Here is a 17,677-nt window from a genome sequence, read left to right as displayed (position 1 = left end):
GGAGAAGCTTCAATAAATCTCTAAAGCTATGGCTGTGGTCCAGTCCCTGTGCCATATGGCATCCCACCTGTCCCAAGAAGTTGTGTTAATGTCCTTTAAAGCTTCAAATAAAAATACTGAGACATAAACAATCAAGCCTGCTTTGCAGTTGTTTTCTTTTGAGCTCTGTGTGGTAGCTGCAAAAATTCCCCATGCTGTGCGCGTTAATGAGAACTTCCATAGGCACAGTTAATACATAAAAGCAATCACCCCTTACTCACAGGCCTTTTCCTTCTGACTATGTCTGACTTTGTTCATTGCATTTAGCAACTGGAAATAAAAGATACAGGGAGAAATAAGTCTGGATGTCAAAAGGAATGAGAACTGAAGAACTGAAAGAGACAGTGAAATAAAAAACTACAGATTCTAGAGATACTATATCCAAGGATTTACTTTTAAAAGAGCCAATGAATTAAACAAAACAAAATATTAAGATCAATATATGTAAGCAAACAGTAACTACCAGAACTCTTTAAGAGTATTTTTATAGGTTAGAACAAAAACAGAAAATTTAAATTTCTATATACTTTATTAAAGGAATAGCAAGGAGATTATAGCATATTGTTCATCACATCCTTGGTATTACTGTCCGGCCACTTTGTTGATTCAAGACTTATCTCTATTTTAATAGCTATAAGTGTTTCAGATCAAATAATATGAGAAGTACAAACAGACATGGGTGATTAGCTTGCTCAACTTTTTGATGGTAGGAAAATACACTTTATTCTAAGTCCTATCATAAGGAATATACACACACCACCCAGCCACCCACCCATATATATGAGGGTAACTGTAAACTTGGCTGGAAAAAAATACATTATTTTTGCTAACCTCTACCAAAAAGTTAGCATTTCTTTCTATTATGAATGCAGGCAAAAAACCACAGTCATTTTAGCAGCTCCTGTCACATGGTCACCAATAGAAATCTTATTTATTTTTATATAACATTTCCAATGTTTTATGTAGCTTGAAATATTCTTTACTCTCAATACTTCTCTGAAATTATGGTCATTTTCGGACCTAAGTTTAGATCACACTATTTAACACTTTAAGTACATGGTGAAAAAGCATATATATAGAACATCACAAATTTTTTAATATTTTGGTGAATGCATTCAACATAACTGGTTTCATTTGTAACCTATATATTTTATTTTATGCATTTAAAAGTTTATTCTGAAAAGAAATGTGTAGGCTACAGTAGATTCCCATCAAAGGAGTTCATGATGCAAAGAAACCATAACAGACAGGCAGACAAACAGTGATGTCAATGTATATGCTTCATGTGGTTGTCACAAATGGGAGTTACATCTATGGGACTACTCACTCCCTCGTGCCTACTTGCCTGGCTTCTTTGTTCTTCTTTTTCTCTCAGTATTACCTGAATATCATTCTCCCACATTTTAAGTATCTACGATGCTATCTCAACTCTTGTAAGCAGGTTGATGAGGAAATCAATTTCAATATACAACCTAAGAATAGCTCTTACTGCCCAGTTCTTCAAGAACCTCTGAGATCCATGTATCAGGATAGGGTCAGGCTGAGGCAACACTGGGAAGTGGCCACATCTGTCTTTTGAAAATCCACCCCCTGCAATTTCCTGAAACATTTCTCATTTTTCTATTTTAATACCTTCCTGTCTTCCCAAAACAGTGTAAATTAGTCTAATTATAATTAGTTCTGGGAGTAGATCTATGACTAGGTTCTTTTTTTCCTGAATGAATAGTCCCTTTAGACAAGGAACAGAAATGCAAACAAGTATGGGTAAAATACAAGTAAACATTAACAGTGTCTCCAGACCTCATTAAATCCAAAGGAAAAGGAAAAGGAGGCTCCTTAGCCAGAGAGGAACATCACAGGTAGGCAGCGTGTGGCACGAAGTGATGCAGGAGAAGCAATGGGAAGGTACAGTTGTTTCAACAGCACAAGGTCCAAAGGAAATTAGGTATTTCCTTGTCTTTTTCAAGGGGGTCATAACCCTTCTATCAGTGGGACTCAGGAAGCAGAGTAACTGCATTAACAAGGGGGAAATTCTGCCATTAGGACCAGCTGGGTGTAATCCTGACAGTTAGCAAGAATATTCAGACATTCAGGGCAATAATGCCCAAGCTCAAGTTACACACCTAACCTTTAAAAATATATAGCTAAAAGCCACAGTCCTTATATTTCGAACACAGCCCTGGGGTTCGAATTCAAACTGCTATGTTTTAATAAGTTCTAGCCTTACTTACAGTTCAAAGCCCATTAAGAATGGGACAGATAAGAATACTATGCCTAGCATATAGTATGCTCTTAATAAATATTTCCTGAGTGAATCAATGGATTAATGAATGAAAGCTGTACTCAGCACAAGACGGAAGAGAGAGCTGTAGACTTTAGTCAAGGTTATATTTTTAGTAATCATCATCATCATAGCAAACACTTATAAAGAACCTAACATAAGCAAAGTTTAAATACTTTACAATTATTCTATCACTTAATTCATTTTGCAAGGCCCACAAGTGTTACTTTCAGAGGAAGCAACTGAATCATCTGGCCAAAATCACTTTATGTAGTAAGTTGCAATCTGGGAATCAATTCCAGGAAATCTCTGTTCAGAATGAGGCCTTAACCACTTCACCATGTTACCAAGTCCGAATAAGGTTTACATTTGTATTGGTAATACTGCTTCCAAAAGGAAATATAAAAGTAATATACAAAGGTGAAGGAGTATAACTACCAGAAGGAAGCAGCCAGGCTGATTTGGGACCTGGAGGATAAGAAGAAACTTTAGTAGGAAGAGTTAGGATCTGCCCAGCAGGGTATCTCTGGAGAAGAAAAGTAGAAGTCAATTCTCGTACTCCCTTCCAGTTTCCACCATTCTTGTTCCCACGTTTCCCTTGTCCTCAGCCTTAGTCACTGCGTGGATTAAGTTCTCTGTTGCTACTTTAATAAAAGTTTAAATAAAGGTTACATTCTACATGACTAAGGTCAATTTATGATGTTCACTGATGGGCCATGCCTATTGTAGCTGAATCCTGCCCTCTGAGGGAAGAACAGTTTTGTCCTACAAGGAGCTACGTGTGGTTTCCCAGTGGAAATGACAGTCAGGTACCTGTGCAGAATGGGAAGAAGCCCAGAGAGTGGCCAGCTGACAAACCCGGTGTTACTGGCTGTGATAGATTGAACCATGTCTCACACAAAGACATGTTCAAATCCTAACCCCAGGTCCTGGGGTGTGAGCTCATTTGTAACTGAGATCTTTGAGGATCCTATTTAGATGATGCAAATTGAATCAGGATGGGTTGTAATCCAGTATGACTCTAATCCTCATAAGGAAAGGAAATCTAGACAGACAGACAACTGAAAAGGAGGAGGAGAAGCCAGAAGTGACCAAAGGAGACAGCGTGCCATGACCGAGACAGAGCCTGAGCTGCCACCAGAACACTACAGACCTCAGAGAAAGCATGGCCTGCTGACTTCCCAGCCTCCAAAACTGAGACAGTAAATTCCTGTTAAGTCAAACAGTCTGTGTAATTTGTTATAGTAGTCCTAACAAACTAAGACACTGACAACCACCCAAAAGGGAAACTCTTGCCACCACTCACACTGGCTTATTACATAGCTATTAATCCTGTGTAATAATCTTTCCTTGTTCAGTATGGATATTTCCTACTCAATAAGGTACTTTGAGCCAAGGACCTCATCCCAACTGGCTAACCTCATGTAAAGACAGACCTTAAAAAATTATTCTGATAAAAGTTTCTCACATGCAAGTATGGCTAACATTACTGTACCAGTACAAATCATAGTAATAACTATACCATCCAACTTCTATTTATATAGCACCATAAAATTCACAAAGCAGGGTGGGCAGGTATGAATACAGTAGAAAAGACTTTGATGAACAATTCTGAAGAGACTCCAGTAGGAGCCTGGTAGATGTCCTTCACCAGCAAATTTAACAGATATGCACTTCCTACTAATATCAGTCAGGAACTCTAATCACAATGACTACGTATTGTGATTAGATGACTAGGTATTGTATTGTTGAGAGAAAACTGCCCTCAAGAAGCAACAGGGAGAGAGCTCTAGCGAATAATCTCTATACGCCATGAGCTACAGTACGCTACTCAAATGAAAGGAGACAATTCTCATGTGTATTTTATTGTGATCATTCTCTGATTAAGGCATTATAGGATCCCATGCCTTAAAACGAGAAGTTTCGATTAAAATAAAACAATTATGGGGAATAGAAGGAATGAAGAAATTTTGCTCCTGTGGTCCCAGAGGCCTGAGAGGCCTCTACATCAATTATTATGATTGAAAGACATTGATGCTTTCATGTAACCCACCTTTCTTAATGAAAAAAATGAAATATTACAAAGGCCTGCCAGAAAGGAAATTAGCTCAACCTTAACAACCAGAAAAACTGCACTAATACTTAATAAATATGGCAGAGTTATTTTCTCAAGAGCTTTCCTTTAATGTTTTTATACTCTACTCATGGATTCTAACTTTAACTTCCCTATCACTGATAGCCCAACTACAAAAAGTAATCAAAAGAAGGAAGATTTATTGGTCAGGTTCTAATAAACCCTACAAACACTGAAGAAATAATGACATCCTTCACCAAAGAACTGGGACAAAAATGAAGGTAAGAGAATAAGGATGATGTTTTTAACACAGAAAAGTTTCAGAGGACTGCCATTCTTCTTAGTTGTTATGCTCATGAACTGACTTAACGTAAGGCTGTTTCCCCACCTCCAATTCACCCTTAGGATGGGGAGAAGGATTGGCATGGGAAGAAAAGACTATACCTTTAAGATGAAAGGATACCTTTCCTAGTCTAAATGCTTGGTCAGATAAACTGTTATTATAGATTAGCCTCAATATCTCAAACTGTCTGAGGATAATAAGGTCTTGTTTACAGGACAATCCTAAATTTGTGGGGTGTGCTGGGATGGTAGAGTGTTAATATATATGTTGATGAGATAATTTCAGTTGTATTATCAGTGGAAATTAAAGTGGCCAGCTGTCACTATAGAAAAATAAATAATGACACAAAAACTGTTTGCAGATGTAGGTTTCAAAACATCATCTCACACTATTTTTTTATACTAAATTAAATGTCTGGGCAATAGCAAAAATCACTGATCACTGAGCTGGTAGATACATGCTTTATCATTTCGTTTTATTTCCAGGGAAGCATGATGGCTATTATTTTTTATTCCTCTAAGCTTTCCAACTACTTGCTCTGTTTTTCATGCTCAAGGTAAATAATGACACCTAAGCAAAAACAAGGCTTTCTCTGATTGTACTACTCCTTAAGGCTTCAGTTAAAAATTAAATCTAGCATTACCATATCACCAAATTAAGATTATAATGCTTCTTCATCTACCGTCAAATATGATTTTAGACTTACCAAAATGAATTTTTTTTTTGTTCTGCCTAAAATAAATGAAATATATAACAAACAAAAAATGAAGCAAAGAGGGAAACAATTCACTCTTCTATGCACTTCACAAATAGGGCAGTAGGGTAGAGAGTAGTGGTTGGAATAACAGAGTTGGGAGTCAGTCACATTTGGGTTAAATATTTTTACTAGATATGTTACAATTATATGTGACCTTGGGCAGGTGGAAAACTCTAGGGCCTTAGTTTCCTATCTGCAAAATGAGAACAATGTTACCTCCTCCATAACGCTGTTGTGAAGATCGAATCAATGATAATGAATAGACTTGGCACATAGTCATCACCCTCTAGCTATCATCATGACTCTTAGTAGAACAACATAACTGAAAGCACTTAGACATGACCTTGTATATTACTACGTTTTTCATCAGTAACAACACAAATTAAAAGTAGATTTTAAAAACTTAGTCCCTAGCTTCAAGAGGCTTACAAGCTTAGCTTGTATACAGTAATAAAATGTTTATTCCAAATAGAGGAGGTATATTTTCTTGGTAGCTAAAAATAATGACTTTTGAGATCCAAGTTAAAAAATAAATAAAAACCATTCTTAATGAGGTATTCATACTCATATTAGAAAAAATTGTAACAAATGTATATTGAATAAAAGGATAAAGAACATAGCTTACATTTTAAATATTAAAATACCATGTGCTTACTGAATGACAAAAAGCCAACACTGCTTACTGAATGACAAAAAGCCAGCACTTAGACATACAAATTAATTTCTATTTCTTAACCTATAAATTATCTATGTAAAGAATCTCCAAAATAAATATAAATCACCATATACAGATGCATTAGTACTTCAATATTTGATCAAATGGCTAAAATGTATACAAAAGTTAAGGACAAAAGTGTAGTCTCTGAAGAAATTATATTTATGCAATTCATAGTTGAATTTTGAGTATATAAAATTTTCTATATTGAGTTAGCACCTTAAAAGAGCAAAATGAAGCTAGAATCACCTTTTCTCTTAATCACCGTCAATACTATATGAAACAAATAAGTCAAAAATGCTCTGGGAAAAGCCCACTAACATTTTTTTTTAAACACAACTTCCTGAACCTCAAGTAAATTTACAAGTATCAAAAGCCAAGTATTTAACCATTAAAAATGAGCACAAGAAAGCAAAACATCCTAGAAATTTAAAAAGCAATGATTTAAAAATATCCATGTGTAGAGTAAGTTCCAATTCTGGAATGGAGGGTGAATCCACAACACACTGATACTACCATACATAGCAGCTACAAACTCTGGACAAAAACACCAGCAACAAGAACTATCTGAAAGCAAAAAGATTTTAGAGGGGAATTAAAACCTGGAACAAGTGATTGGCACAAAATGACTTCTTTCCCCGTCCCCCCCCCTCCCCCTGCTTTGTCATGAAAGTGGCCAGAGTTGCACAAGTATGATGCATGGGCAGTGAAAACTTCATAAGAAAGCCCACTGTCATTCCAGTCAGAGATACCAGAGGAAAGCACCAAGGGCAAGCAGGGCTTCCAAAGAGCAAGGGGGAACCCTGTAAAGGAACAAGTCATAGAAGGAGAACCCCAAGTTTTTTATTTATGAGGCCAAGTCTCTGATTGACCCTTCCTCCACACACATATAAGACAAACTAAAGGCAGAATGTAGCTAAGGCTTAAAGAATTTATATCTGAGCTTCCACTCATCACAGATGAGAGATTTTATAGTTTGAGACTACCCAAATTCATTGCCTGCTAAAACAAAAACATTAACACTCTTTGGAACAATATAATAAAATCCAGAATCTCTACAACATACCATATACAATGTCCAAAATACAGAACAGAATTACTCAATATATAATCAGGAAAATGTGGTCCAATCTCAAGGGAATAGACAATCAAAAAATGACAATCCCTAAATGACTCTGACCCTGGAGATATATTGAGAAAAGACTTTAAAACAGCCGTTATAACTATGCTCAGTGAGGTAAAGGAATATGCTCATAATGAATGAAAACAAACTAACTCAGAGAGAGAGAAAATGTAAGAAGAACCAAATGGAAATTTTAGAAAAAAAAAAATCAGTGACTCAAATAAAAATTTCATTAGATAGGTTTAATTGCAAATGAAGTAAGGAAACAGGGGAAGGTCAGTGAACTTGAAGACAGATCAATAGAAATCACCTAATCTCAAGAGAGGGAAAAAAAATTAACAGAGCCTCAAGGATCTAAGGACAATTTCAAAAGTTCTAACATACAGGTAATTAAATCCCCAGAGAGATAAAAGAAAGAATGGAATAGATAAAATATTTAAAGAAATATCCACATCTTACAAAGAAGAAAATTTAGGAGGAGGAACCTAAGATGGTGACTAGGTGAGACAGAGAAAAAAACACTTCCATGGAAAACACTAGATAAAAAAACAGAAAGGACCCAGAACACCACTTTCAGAGGAGCACCAGCCGAACAAGTTCTGCTAAAGCCACAGGGAATGTACATTTGATGAAACCAGGAGTCTGCATTCTGAAACAAGTGAGTGAGTAGGCTGAATCCCTCAGCCACGCTGCGGTGTGGGGAAATGGTGGGTTGACGTTTTTTTTAAGAAAAAAAAAAAAAAAAAAAAAGAAGCCCAGAAACAGCTATAGATAAGACGGGAGCGGTCTGGACTAACGCCTCAGTGTTTGGGGTGGAGGATACCCCTTCCCACACCCACTGCTGATTGTCTCGGGTCCAGGGGAGCAAAGGGGAGATGCATGACTTGCAGCCGTCTCTCCTGCGGGCGGGGCTACTCCTGCCCAGGGCCGAACACACAGCACAGAGCCGAGCCAAGAAACCCAGCCTGACAGGGAGTTTTTCCTGCAGCACCGCTCACACAACACAATATCAGCCGTGGACAGTGGCCTTGAATACACCTACAGCTGATCATCCCGGAGCTGGGAGAGCGGAGCTGTGTGGAAAGGGGGAAGTTAACGCGTCCCATTCAACCATCTTTGAAGTGGGCTGGGAACGCCCCTACACAGCCTGGCGGCCCAGGGCTTCCCTGGAGGCCGGCATGCACTTGTGACATGGCACGGCCCTCCCCCCCTCAGCAGAGGTCCTGGAAAAGCACAGCAGGGAGGGGCGAACCACTCGGAAATCCCAGGGAACCTATGCCAATACCAAGGACTTTTGTGTCAGAGGCAGCGAACAGCCTTAAATCTCCGGGAACACCTGGGAGGTTTGATTATTAAACCTCCCTAACTGCTCAGGCACACACCCCTCATTGAGGGCAGACAGCACCGACAACACACCCAAATTAAGGGCACCAATTGGACCCCAAAAGAATCAGATCCCCACATACCACAAAGTTGGGGAGAACTGACTTGAGGGGAATAAGTGACTCACGGATGCCATCTGCTGGTTAGTTAGAGAAAGTGTATGTCACAAAGCTGCAATTCTAACAAATTAATGATCAAGTAAAGCAAATGCCAAGAGGCTAAAAACAACAGAAAATCTTAAAGCAGATGATAAAACCAGACGACATGGAGAACCCAAACCCAAACACTCAAATCAAAAGAGCCGAAGACACACAGTTCCTGGCAGAATTAATCAAAGAACTACAGACAGGCAATGAGAGCATGGCACGGGATATAAAAGACTTGAAGAAGAGCATGGCACAGAATATAAAAGACATAAAGAAGACCCTAGAAGGGCATAAAGAAGATATTGCAAGAGTAAATAAAAAAAATAGAAGATCTTATGGAAATTAAAGAAACTGTAGGCCAAATTAAAAAGACTCCGGATACTCATAATACAAGATTAGAGGAAGTTGAACAACAACTCAGCCTCCTTGAGGATCACAGAACAGAAAATGAAAGAACAAAAGAAAGAATGGGGAAAAAAATTGAAAAAATCGAAATGGATCTCAGGGATATGATAGATAAAATAAAACACCCAAATTTAAGACTCATTGATGTCCCAGAAGGGTAAAGGTCTAGAAAGAGTATTCAAAGAAATTGTTGGGGAAAACTTCCCAAACCGTCTACACGATATAAATACACAAAGCATAAATGCCCAGCGAACTCCAAATAGAATAAATTCAAACAAACCCACTCCAAGACATATTCTGATAGACTGTCAAATACTGAAGAGAAGGAGCAAGTTCTGAAAGCAGCAAGAGAAAAGCAATTCACCACATACAAAGGAAACAACATAAGACTAAGTAATGACTACTCGGCGGCACCATGGAGGCAAGAAGGCAGTGGCATGACATATTTAAAATTCCAAGAGAGAAAAATTTCCAACCAAGAATACTTTATCCAGAAAAACTCTCCTTCAAATTTGAGGGAGAGCTTAAATTTTTCACAGACAAACAAATGCTGAGAGAGTTTGCTAATAAAAGACCTGCCCTACTTCAGATACTAAAGCGAGCCCTACCGACAGAGAAACAAAGAAAGGAGAGAGAGATATAGACTTTTCACAGACATATATAGAATATTATATCCCAGGTCACTGGGACACACGTTCTTCACTAGTGATCACGGATCTTTCTCCAGAATGGACTGTATGCGGGGCGTAAAAACAAGCCTTAATAAAATAAAAAATAAAAAAATGAATTTGTTCAAAGCACATTCTCTGACCACAATGGAATACAAATAGAAGTCAATAACCATCAGAGACTTGGAGAATTCACAAACACCTGAAGGATAAAAATGAGGGGGAGATGAAAACATTCCCGGATATTCAAAAGCTGAGGAACTTCATCACCAGTAGATCAGTCCTAAGCAGGCTGAAAGGAAGGGACACTAAACAATTGACTGAAACCACATGAAGAAATAAAGATTTCCAGTAAAGATCACATGGTAAATATAAAGACCAATACTACTGTATTGTTGATTTATGACTCCACTATTTACTTCCTACAGGATCTAAAATACATAAACTGTAATGATAAATGGGTGGTTTTGGACTCAATGTAAAATATGTAATTCTTGACAATAACTACACAAAGGTGGGGGAATGGAGGAGCATAGGAACACAGTTTACGTGTCCTATTGAAGTTAAGTTGGTATCAGAGAAAAACAAGATTGTTATAGATTTAAGAGGTTAAATTTAAGCCCCATGGTAAACACAAAGAAAGTATCAGAGAATATGACCAAAGAGATGAAAAGTAGAGTATGGGTTTCAAGAAGTGGGGGAAGGGTCAATGGGGAGTTAAGAAATGAGAGTAGGGGTTTTGGTTTGGGGTGAAGGGAAACTTCTGGAAATGGATGGTCAGAAGGTGATAGCATTGCATCATTCTAAATGGGATTAATCCCACTAATGGAATGCTAGGGAGGGGTGGAATAGGAAGATTTAGGCTATATATATGTTTCCACAATTGAAAAAAAAAAAAAAAGACAGTCTAAATAGATGACAATTAAATGCCAAGGGTGATTCTGGATGGGTTCTGACGCCGGAGGAGAGGAGGCTCAAAGGGACACAGATGGGACACAAGAAAAAAAAAGGAAATATAGAATGTAAGCTTTATATCAATGTTGACTTTCTTGAACTTCTTAGCTGCGTTTAATGAGATTGCATAAAATAATATTCTTGTTCATGGGAAAGGTATATGTGAATTATATTGTTTGTTCAAAGATATGTGCAGCTTGCTCTCATATGTTCAGAGGACAGAGCAATAGATGATGGGTGTTAGGGAGGGAAGGAAAAAGACAGTGGTATGACAGGATCTTAAAGGTGATGGGTCGGGGTATCAGGGGAGAGGGTTTGGGGTATAATGGAGTTCTATGTATGGGGTTTGTACTGTTTTTACAACTGTTCCTGTAAGATTGAACTTATTTAAAAATAAAATTTATTATAAAAAAAAAAAAGAAAACTTAAACACAAAGAGGTTTTACACCTTCTCAAAGACACATAGCTAGTAGTAGGTGACAAGGCTGAGATTTAAAGTCCACACTCTACACTACTATGGGCACACTGCTTCTCTTTATAAAACAGGATTATTAATGTGTATGCCACATTATCTATGTGTATATGCGTGTGTGCGTGTGTGTGTGTGTGTGTGTATCATCACGCAATGTAAATAAAGTCTATAACAAACTTGACTAAGCAGTTTAACTAACTGGAGTTTGGAACTAGGGAAGGAGACCTGCTATCACTTGTTTGATATTATCTAGGTGAACTAAATGAAAATATAGGCAAAACATCCAATATAAAGCCTGACACATAGTAAATATTCAGTAAAGCTACTTCCTTTTCCTTAGAGCAGGCTTTAAAGAGCAGCAGTGGATTGACTACTGCTTATATGAAGTGCGAGATAAGAGGGTATCACAGAGATGGTAGGAATGAGAAGCAACAAAGGCATCTTGCCTAACAATTTTTGCCAGGGTCAGCTTGGCTTATAAGTACTCAGCCTAATGTAGTTATATGACTTAATACAGTATACAGTACCTAATTTTGCATTTTGAATGATTTTTTAGAAATATTCTTTGCAATATACCTCCTCCAAACTGGGCGGGGGCGGGGAGGCAGAAGTAGATTACCTATCTTAGCTTTAGGGAACAATTTAAATCCCATTACTGCATGTAAAATGCATTTGTTACATCGCAGTCATGTTTGCTAACAGAATACTTCTAGAAAAAAGCTCCCTAGCTAGGTAAAGTGCTGCTGCTCAAATTCACATGCACAAACACACCCCTACCCCTACATGTTTTTTCTTCTAAGCAAACTGCTTGACTGGGACTGACTTTCAATGAACTCTCAAAAGCAACCCCCCAATGGCAAATACATGAATATTCCTTCCTTCTGACTTCGAAGTATTTTAGGTCAGTAGCACAATCCAGCTACCAAGAAGATTGTAGCGTCTCTCACTCCTGACAGAAGCAGGAGAGGGAGGTGGCCAAATGGTCCCCTCCCACCCCTCTGGCAGCCATGTGGTTATCAAGATCTAGGTAGGAGCAAATAGAAGTTACATAAAAGGCAATCTCGTGGTTGGCACTTTTACTAGGTTCATCAGGTATCACCTAGAGTTTGGCTGATATACCCAAATAGAACAAGCAATTTTCTTTTAGATTTACCTAGAAGCCAATAAAAACAGAATACAATAATGGATTTTTATAACCCTCATCAACCAGGATCAGATTTTAGATGTTATGCTTGAAAAGATTATGGGACCTACCCCACCCATCCTCACTTATTATCTAAAGTCAAAGCCAAATATTTTAAAATAAAAATACTACACAATAAGGAAATGCAACAGAGTTTTTTTTTCCCCCTATGATGGCTGCTTTTAAAAATATCATATGTAAACCGATTTCAAAGAATTTATTTTTATATTCTTACTATGCCAGTGCCCTAAACACATATTTAGTTTACCAACTGGACAATCCAATACTGTCACCAACCATAATTCCTTTTCTTTTTACTACTTCCAATGCAACTTAATATGTAAAATATTTAATCTTGATAAAAATATGTGAATTATTTATTTTGAATGAGAGAAGTCTTGATTCTAGTTGACAACAGACATAAATCAATAAAGGATTTGGAGCATACAGAGTTTGAAATGCCTGGTCCACACAGATGGAGCCATGAATCTTGAGATCAGGAGAAATCTGGACTGGAGCTATGGATTTGGGAGTCATACTTGGCAATTTAATCAAGGAAAGTGAAAAGAGAGTAAAGTCTAAAAAGAGAGGATCAAATATAGAACTAAGGCAGAGAACAACATTTTTAAGCAGAATAAAGACAAAAAGAACAACTAGACACACTGAAAAGAAGTCAGAGAGGTAAGAAGCCATAGGTACATAATGAGGTAAAGGAGGAATTTAGAGAGTGGACGGCCGACCATGTAGCCAACACAGTGATCCAGCATCTGAGGAGAGGTCGAGTTCAGCCATGGGGAAGTCCCTGACAACCTTAGTGAGCTCTGCTTCAGTAGAACGGATGGTCTGGGCAGAAGCCAAACTTCAGTGGACAGAGCTATGAACTGGAAATGCATAAATGCAAATACTGAGTGAAAACAACCCTTTAAATACGGAAGAAGAGAAAAAAAGGAAAAGTTTGAGGGGAAATTAGTGTAAGGGATTGCCTATTTGTTTTTTGGGTTCTTTTGTTTGTTTTGTTTTGTTTTTTTAAGGATGTGGAGAGTTGAACTTCTTTGAGGGCTGAGGGAAGAAATGAAAATACAAAAGAGAGAGTCGATGAGTGGCAAGCAAGCTCTTAAAGGACTCAGGAAGTGATGGGTACTCAAGGGCACAGGCACAAGCTTTACTCTTGGAAATCAGTCAGGATGCTTCTTCCTCCACCTCAGGAAGGAGTCAGGTAAAAATAGGTGGATAGATATGCATTTAAATATGCAGTTAAAAAAAAAAAAAGAAGGAATTCATGTTCATTGCCTGTACCAAGTAGGAGGCAAGAGCAAGGGGAACACTTAGTTGAGGAAATGTGATAAAGATTTGGAATGAGAAAACAGAAACAATCATAAGCATGGAATAAGCAATCATCAGCATTGAACACCAGTCCCCAATCTTTATTTTCTAAGTCACCCAGATAGACTTCTCAAGAGTGATCGTTTGGGATACAGGAGGGGAGGGGTGCTAAATATGAACATGTGCATAGGAAGTCATTAACACTCAGAGATCTTGACTAGAGTTTTGAGGTCTGATTGGAAGGAGCCTCTTCCTTTGAAGGGGCAATGACTTAGAAATCAATAGGGGAAGTCCTAGTAAATATTAGGAGATTATAGTTGGGTCAGCCAAAAGTATTTTAGATTCCTTTAGACATCACTCACGTATACATATTATTTTATAACACTTCTTTTGGCCATACTATGGGTCAGCCTCCCACTATTAATTGACTTTAAGTGTTCAAGGCTGGGTCACAGATGTGTTTTTGAAACATCACTGATTTCTTAAAATTTCTTCTCTTTCATGTCAATCCATTTTTAACTTCTTTCTGTAGAGACCAAATTATGAAGTCTCATCTGTCTCTTTGGGATTCAGCAGCTATACCATGGCCTGGTCAGATGGCCTAGCATTCTTTAAGCCCCTTTACTTGGCCTCGGAGCACAGCTCTGAGCATGCATCCATCTCCCACTGCAATGTGACCCCCTTTAGAGCAGGGAACTTTTGGCTTTCTAGTATCTTGAATGGCTAGCACAGGGACTTGTCCATAGTGGACTTTCAAAACATCTGATGAACTGAGTGTTGCCCTCCTTATATTTTTAGTATTCTTTTAATACTGGAGTAAATGTTTCCCTGATATTCAGTCTACCTATGATAACCATTACCGTTTTGTTATGTTAACATTCTTTTTTATTCTGCTTCAAGAGCATGGCCTCTGGGAAGGATTCATGAGCACCCCAGCAGACTCAACGTCTCATTTGTTCCACTAACTTTCATTCACAACATTTATTAGTTGGTATCATAATTATTATTTTTAATGCTTCCTCCCTTTCAATAACTATGAGCTTCATCAATGCCAGAACTTAATCTTATTTATCACTCTGCCCCCATGTGACATACTGTCTAGTACACTGCAAGCACTCAATAAACTTTTGTTGAAGGAATGTTTATTCATTACTTCATAATCCAACTAGTCCATGTGTAGCAGATAAAAATATTAATCAGTATTTGTTTCTAAATGAAAGAGTAACATCTAAAACCTATAGTATTTCCTTTTCAAAATTTCTTTTATACGTTATTCTCATCAACTCTGAGAGGCAGGCAGGTTTACTATTATGTCCAAATTTATATTACAGGTAACAAAATCAAAAGAACGTATCTGCCTAGCTCTAGTCAGTATCAACTTCTATAATCATATTTAGAATGCATACACTAGATTTCAAGTTACTTTACTATATGCTTGTAATATGCAAAAAAAAAATTGCAGTAAAACAACGTTTTACTTCTTTGGGGTGATTTTCCATATGCAGAAATATATTATTATACTTTTTACAGGTATAACAAGCGTCAGGTAGTATATTTCAGTGAATTATTAACAAAGAATAAATTATTTAAAAATAACACAATTAAACCTGACAACATTTGCTACCTTATAAGTCTTGAAGAGGTAATATGCTTCAAATAAAATTTACATTGTAAATTATATGAAAGAGACATCACATAACAGACTTTTGGCTTCCATTTATATTTATATAGAATTATAAAGATTCTAGTAAATCTACTGGATTGACACCACATACCCCAATGTATAGTAATAAGGACAGTAAAAACTTAATCCCATTAGTACTTTTGGAAGGTGGAATGAGAGGTTAGAAAAACAAATTTTTCAAAACATCACTTCAGATTCAACTAATACCAGTTTTGTGGTCTCAGTACAAAATGGACTGCCATTATCAGTTGTTTCTGATGACTAATTTCACCAAATCATAAAGCTGCAAAGAAACAAAAAAGAGAGGCTGGAAGAATGTAACAGGTAACTCTACTGGGAGAAATCAATATGTTTATCAAAGATAAAGGATCAAAATACAATATAAAATTTCAATTGTTCTTTATCAATTGCTACATTACCTTTTTATGATGTAGGAATTTTATTTATGAAAGGATATTTATTTGTAAAAATAAACGCATACAAATTTTTTATTGCAGGTCTATTACGTGCCAACCCCTTGTTCAGGATGCTTTACATATGTTATCTTATTTACTTTAATTTTAACTACCTTATGATTTCTTTTTCAAAAGTATGATTCCAAACTTGATGTTTTTTCCAAAACTTTATGCATTTAATTTTTAGAACTCAGAAGCAAAATATGAAATTAACTTAAAACTAACACAAAAAAAAGTTTATCTGGGGTTTCTCCAAGCCTGTAAATTTACCTGGCCAATATGCAAAGGATGCTACAATGTATAATGAAGTCTAGTTTTCAAAACCAGATTTAATTCCAGACTTATAAGAACTAAATCAAGAAAATTAATAATTTAGAATGAAGTAAAAGACTATATCATTCTTTGAAAGGAATAAAATGCTTTATAGTACTAACCTTTAACATCATACCACCAAGCAGAGGCATAACCCTGCTCTTCATTTCCATAATCAAACAAAATCAAATTAGGGAAAAAAAAATACTTCAGTGAAGCTGCCCATTCAGCATAGAAGATCTGAGCTAAATAATGTGGTATATTTCCTAAAAGTTTTCTTACAATCATTGTAAACTAACAGAAGATTACAAATTTTCATCAATAAAGGTCATAGAAGACACAAAGAGAAGAGGCTCCTATTTGTTTTTTGTTTTGTCTTGTTTTGTTTGCTAAGTGACCAGGAACTTTTTACAAAAAGCTTTTCATGAAAGGAAAAGGAAAAGAAAAATGAAAATAAGAAAAATCAAAGCAAATCAGGAAAATAAAAAATGAAAAAATTAAAATACAGATCTTCCTCATTCTTTCTGATTTCTTTCCCCAGAAGAACCATTGTTAACAGTTCCTTGGATTTTTTTTTAATTTTTTCGGTATATATGTGTTTATTATTTGTGTAGTTGTAATTTATACAACTTTTTATACAATTTTTACATACATGCTTTCATATTTTTACAATTCTACATTTAACTTTTAATATTTAATTTTTGTCCAATATATTTTAGATATCTCTCTGTAAAAGAAAATACAGAACTTGCTTCCTGGCAGCATAGTATTTCATTTTGTGGGTGTATCAGATTTCTTTTACCTCTACTGAGCTTGACTTGGGCTATTTCCAGTTTTTCACTATTACTAACAATGCAGCCCTAAACTTCCATGAACTCTTCTCTAAATATTTCTTGAAATAATGATTGTTTCATATGACCTAAGACCCAGAAAATACCGAAGCTTTTGAGGAAATACAGCAACCAGAAACCAAAGCGTAGTCTGTGGTTAGTTAATAATGAAAAAACAAAAAAAAAACTTAAATGTGAATGCCAATTCCAAGAAACCTTAAAGGTGGTATCAGTATGAAAGATGGGGAAAATAGATTTAAAAACCCAGAAGAACTGGTTTACCATGTGATAGCCTTTAATGTGTTTACTCAATACTATTGGACTTCATTGTAGGATAAAATGGCTTGATTCCAACAGCTAACAGTACAGTTTCAAAAGTTAAAGAACAGTTAGTTCCTCTGTAAATTTCTCTTGATCCCCATCCATTACTTACAAATTAAAAGATTCTTCATACTCTGAAATTTTCAAACATTGAAGGGATTTAGAGACAAAGATGTGCCCTACAGTAACAACAAGAAGGAAAAGACATT

At 36.6% G+C, this 17,677-nt stretch overlaps 1 protein-coding gene across 7 annotated transcripts in view; it reads right to left on the bottom strand.

The window, feature by feature from the left end:
• The window catches only part of IMMP2L (inner mitochondrial membrane peptidase subunit 2), a 995,917-nt gene that overhangs the window by 586,602 nt on the left and 391,638 nt on the right, over positions 1 to 17,677 (bottom strand). The gene's annotated exons all lie outside the window — the stretch shown is intronic.

Source organism: Choloepus didactylus, chromosome 5 (assembly GCF_015220235.1).
Source record: "Choloepus didactylus isolate mChoDid1 chromosome 5, mChoDid1.pri, whole genome shotgun sequence".
Classification (NCBI taxonomy): Eukaryota; Metazoa; Chordata; class Mammalia; order Pilosa; family Megalonychidae; genus Choloepus; species Choloepus didactylus.
Note: the sequence above shows the minus strand (reverse complement) of the source record. Positions and strands in the feature narration are given on the sequence as shown.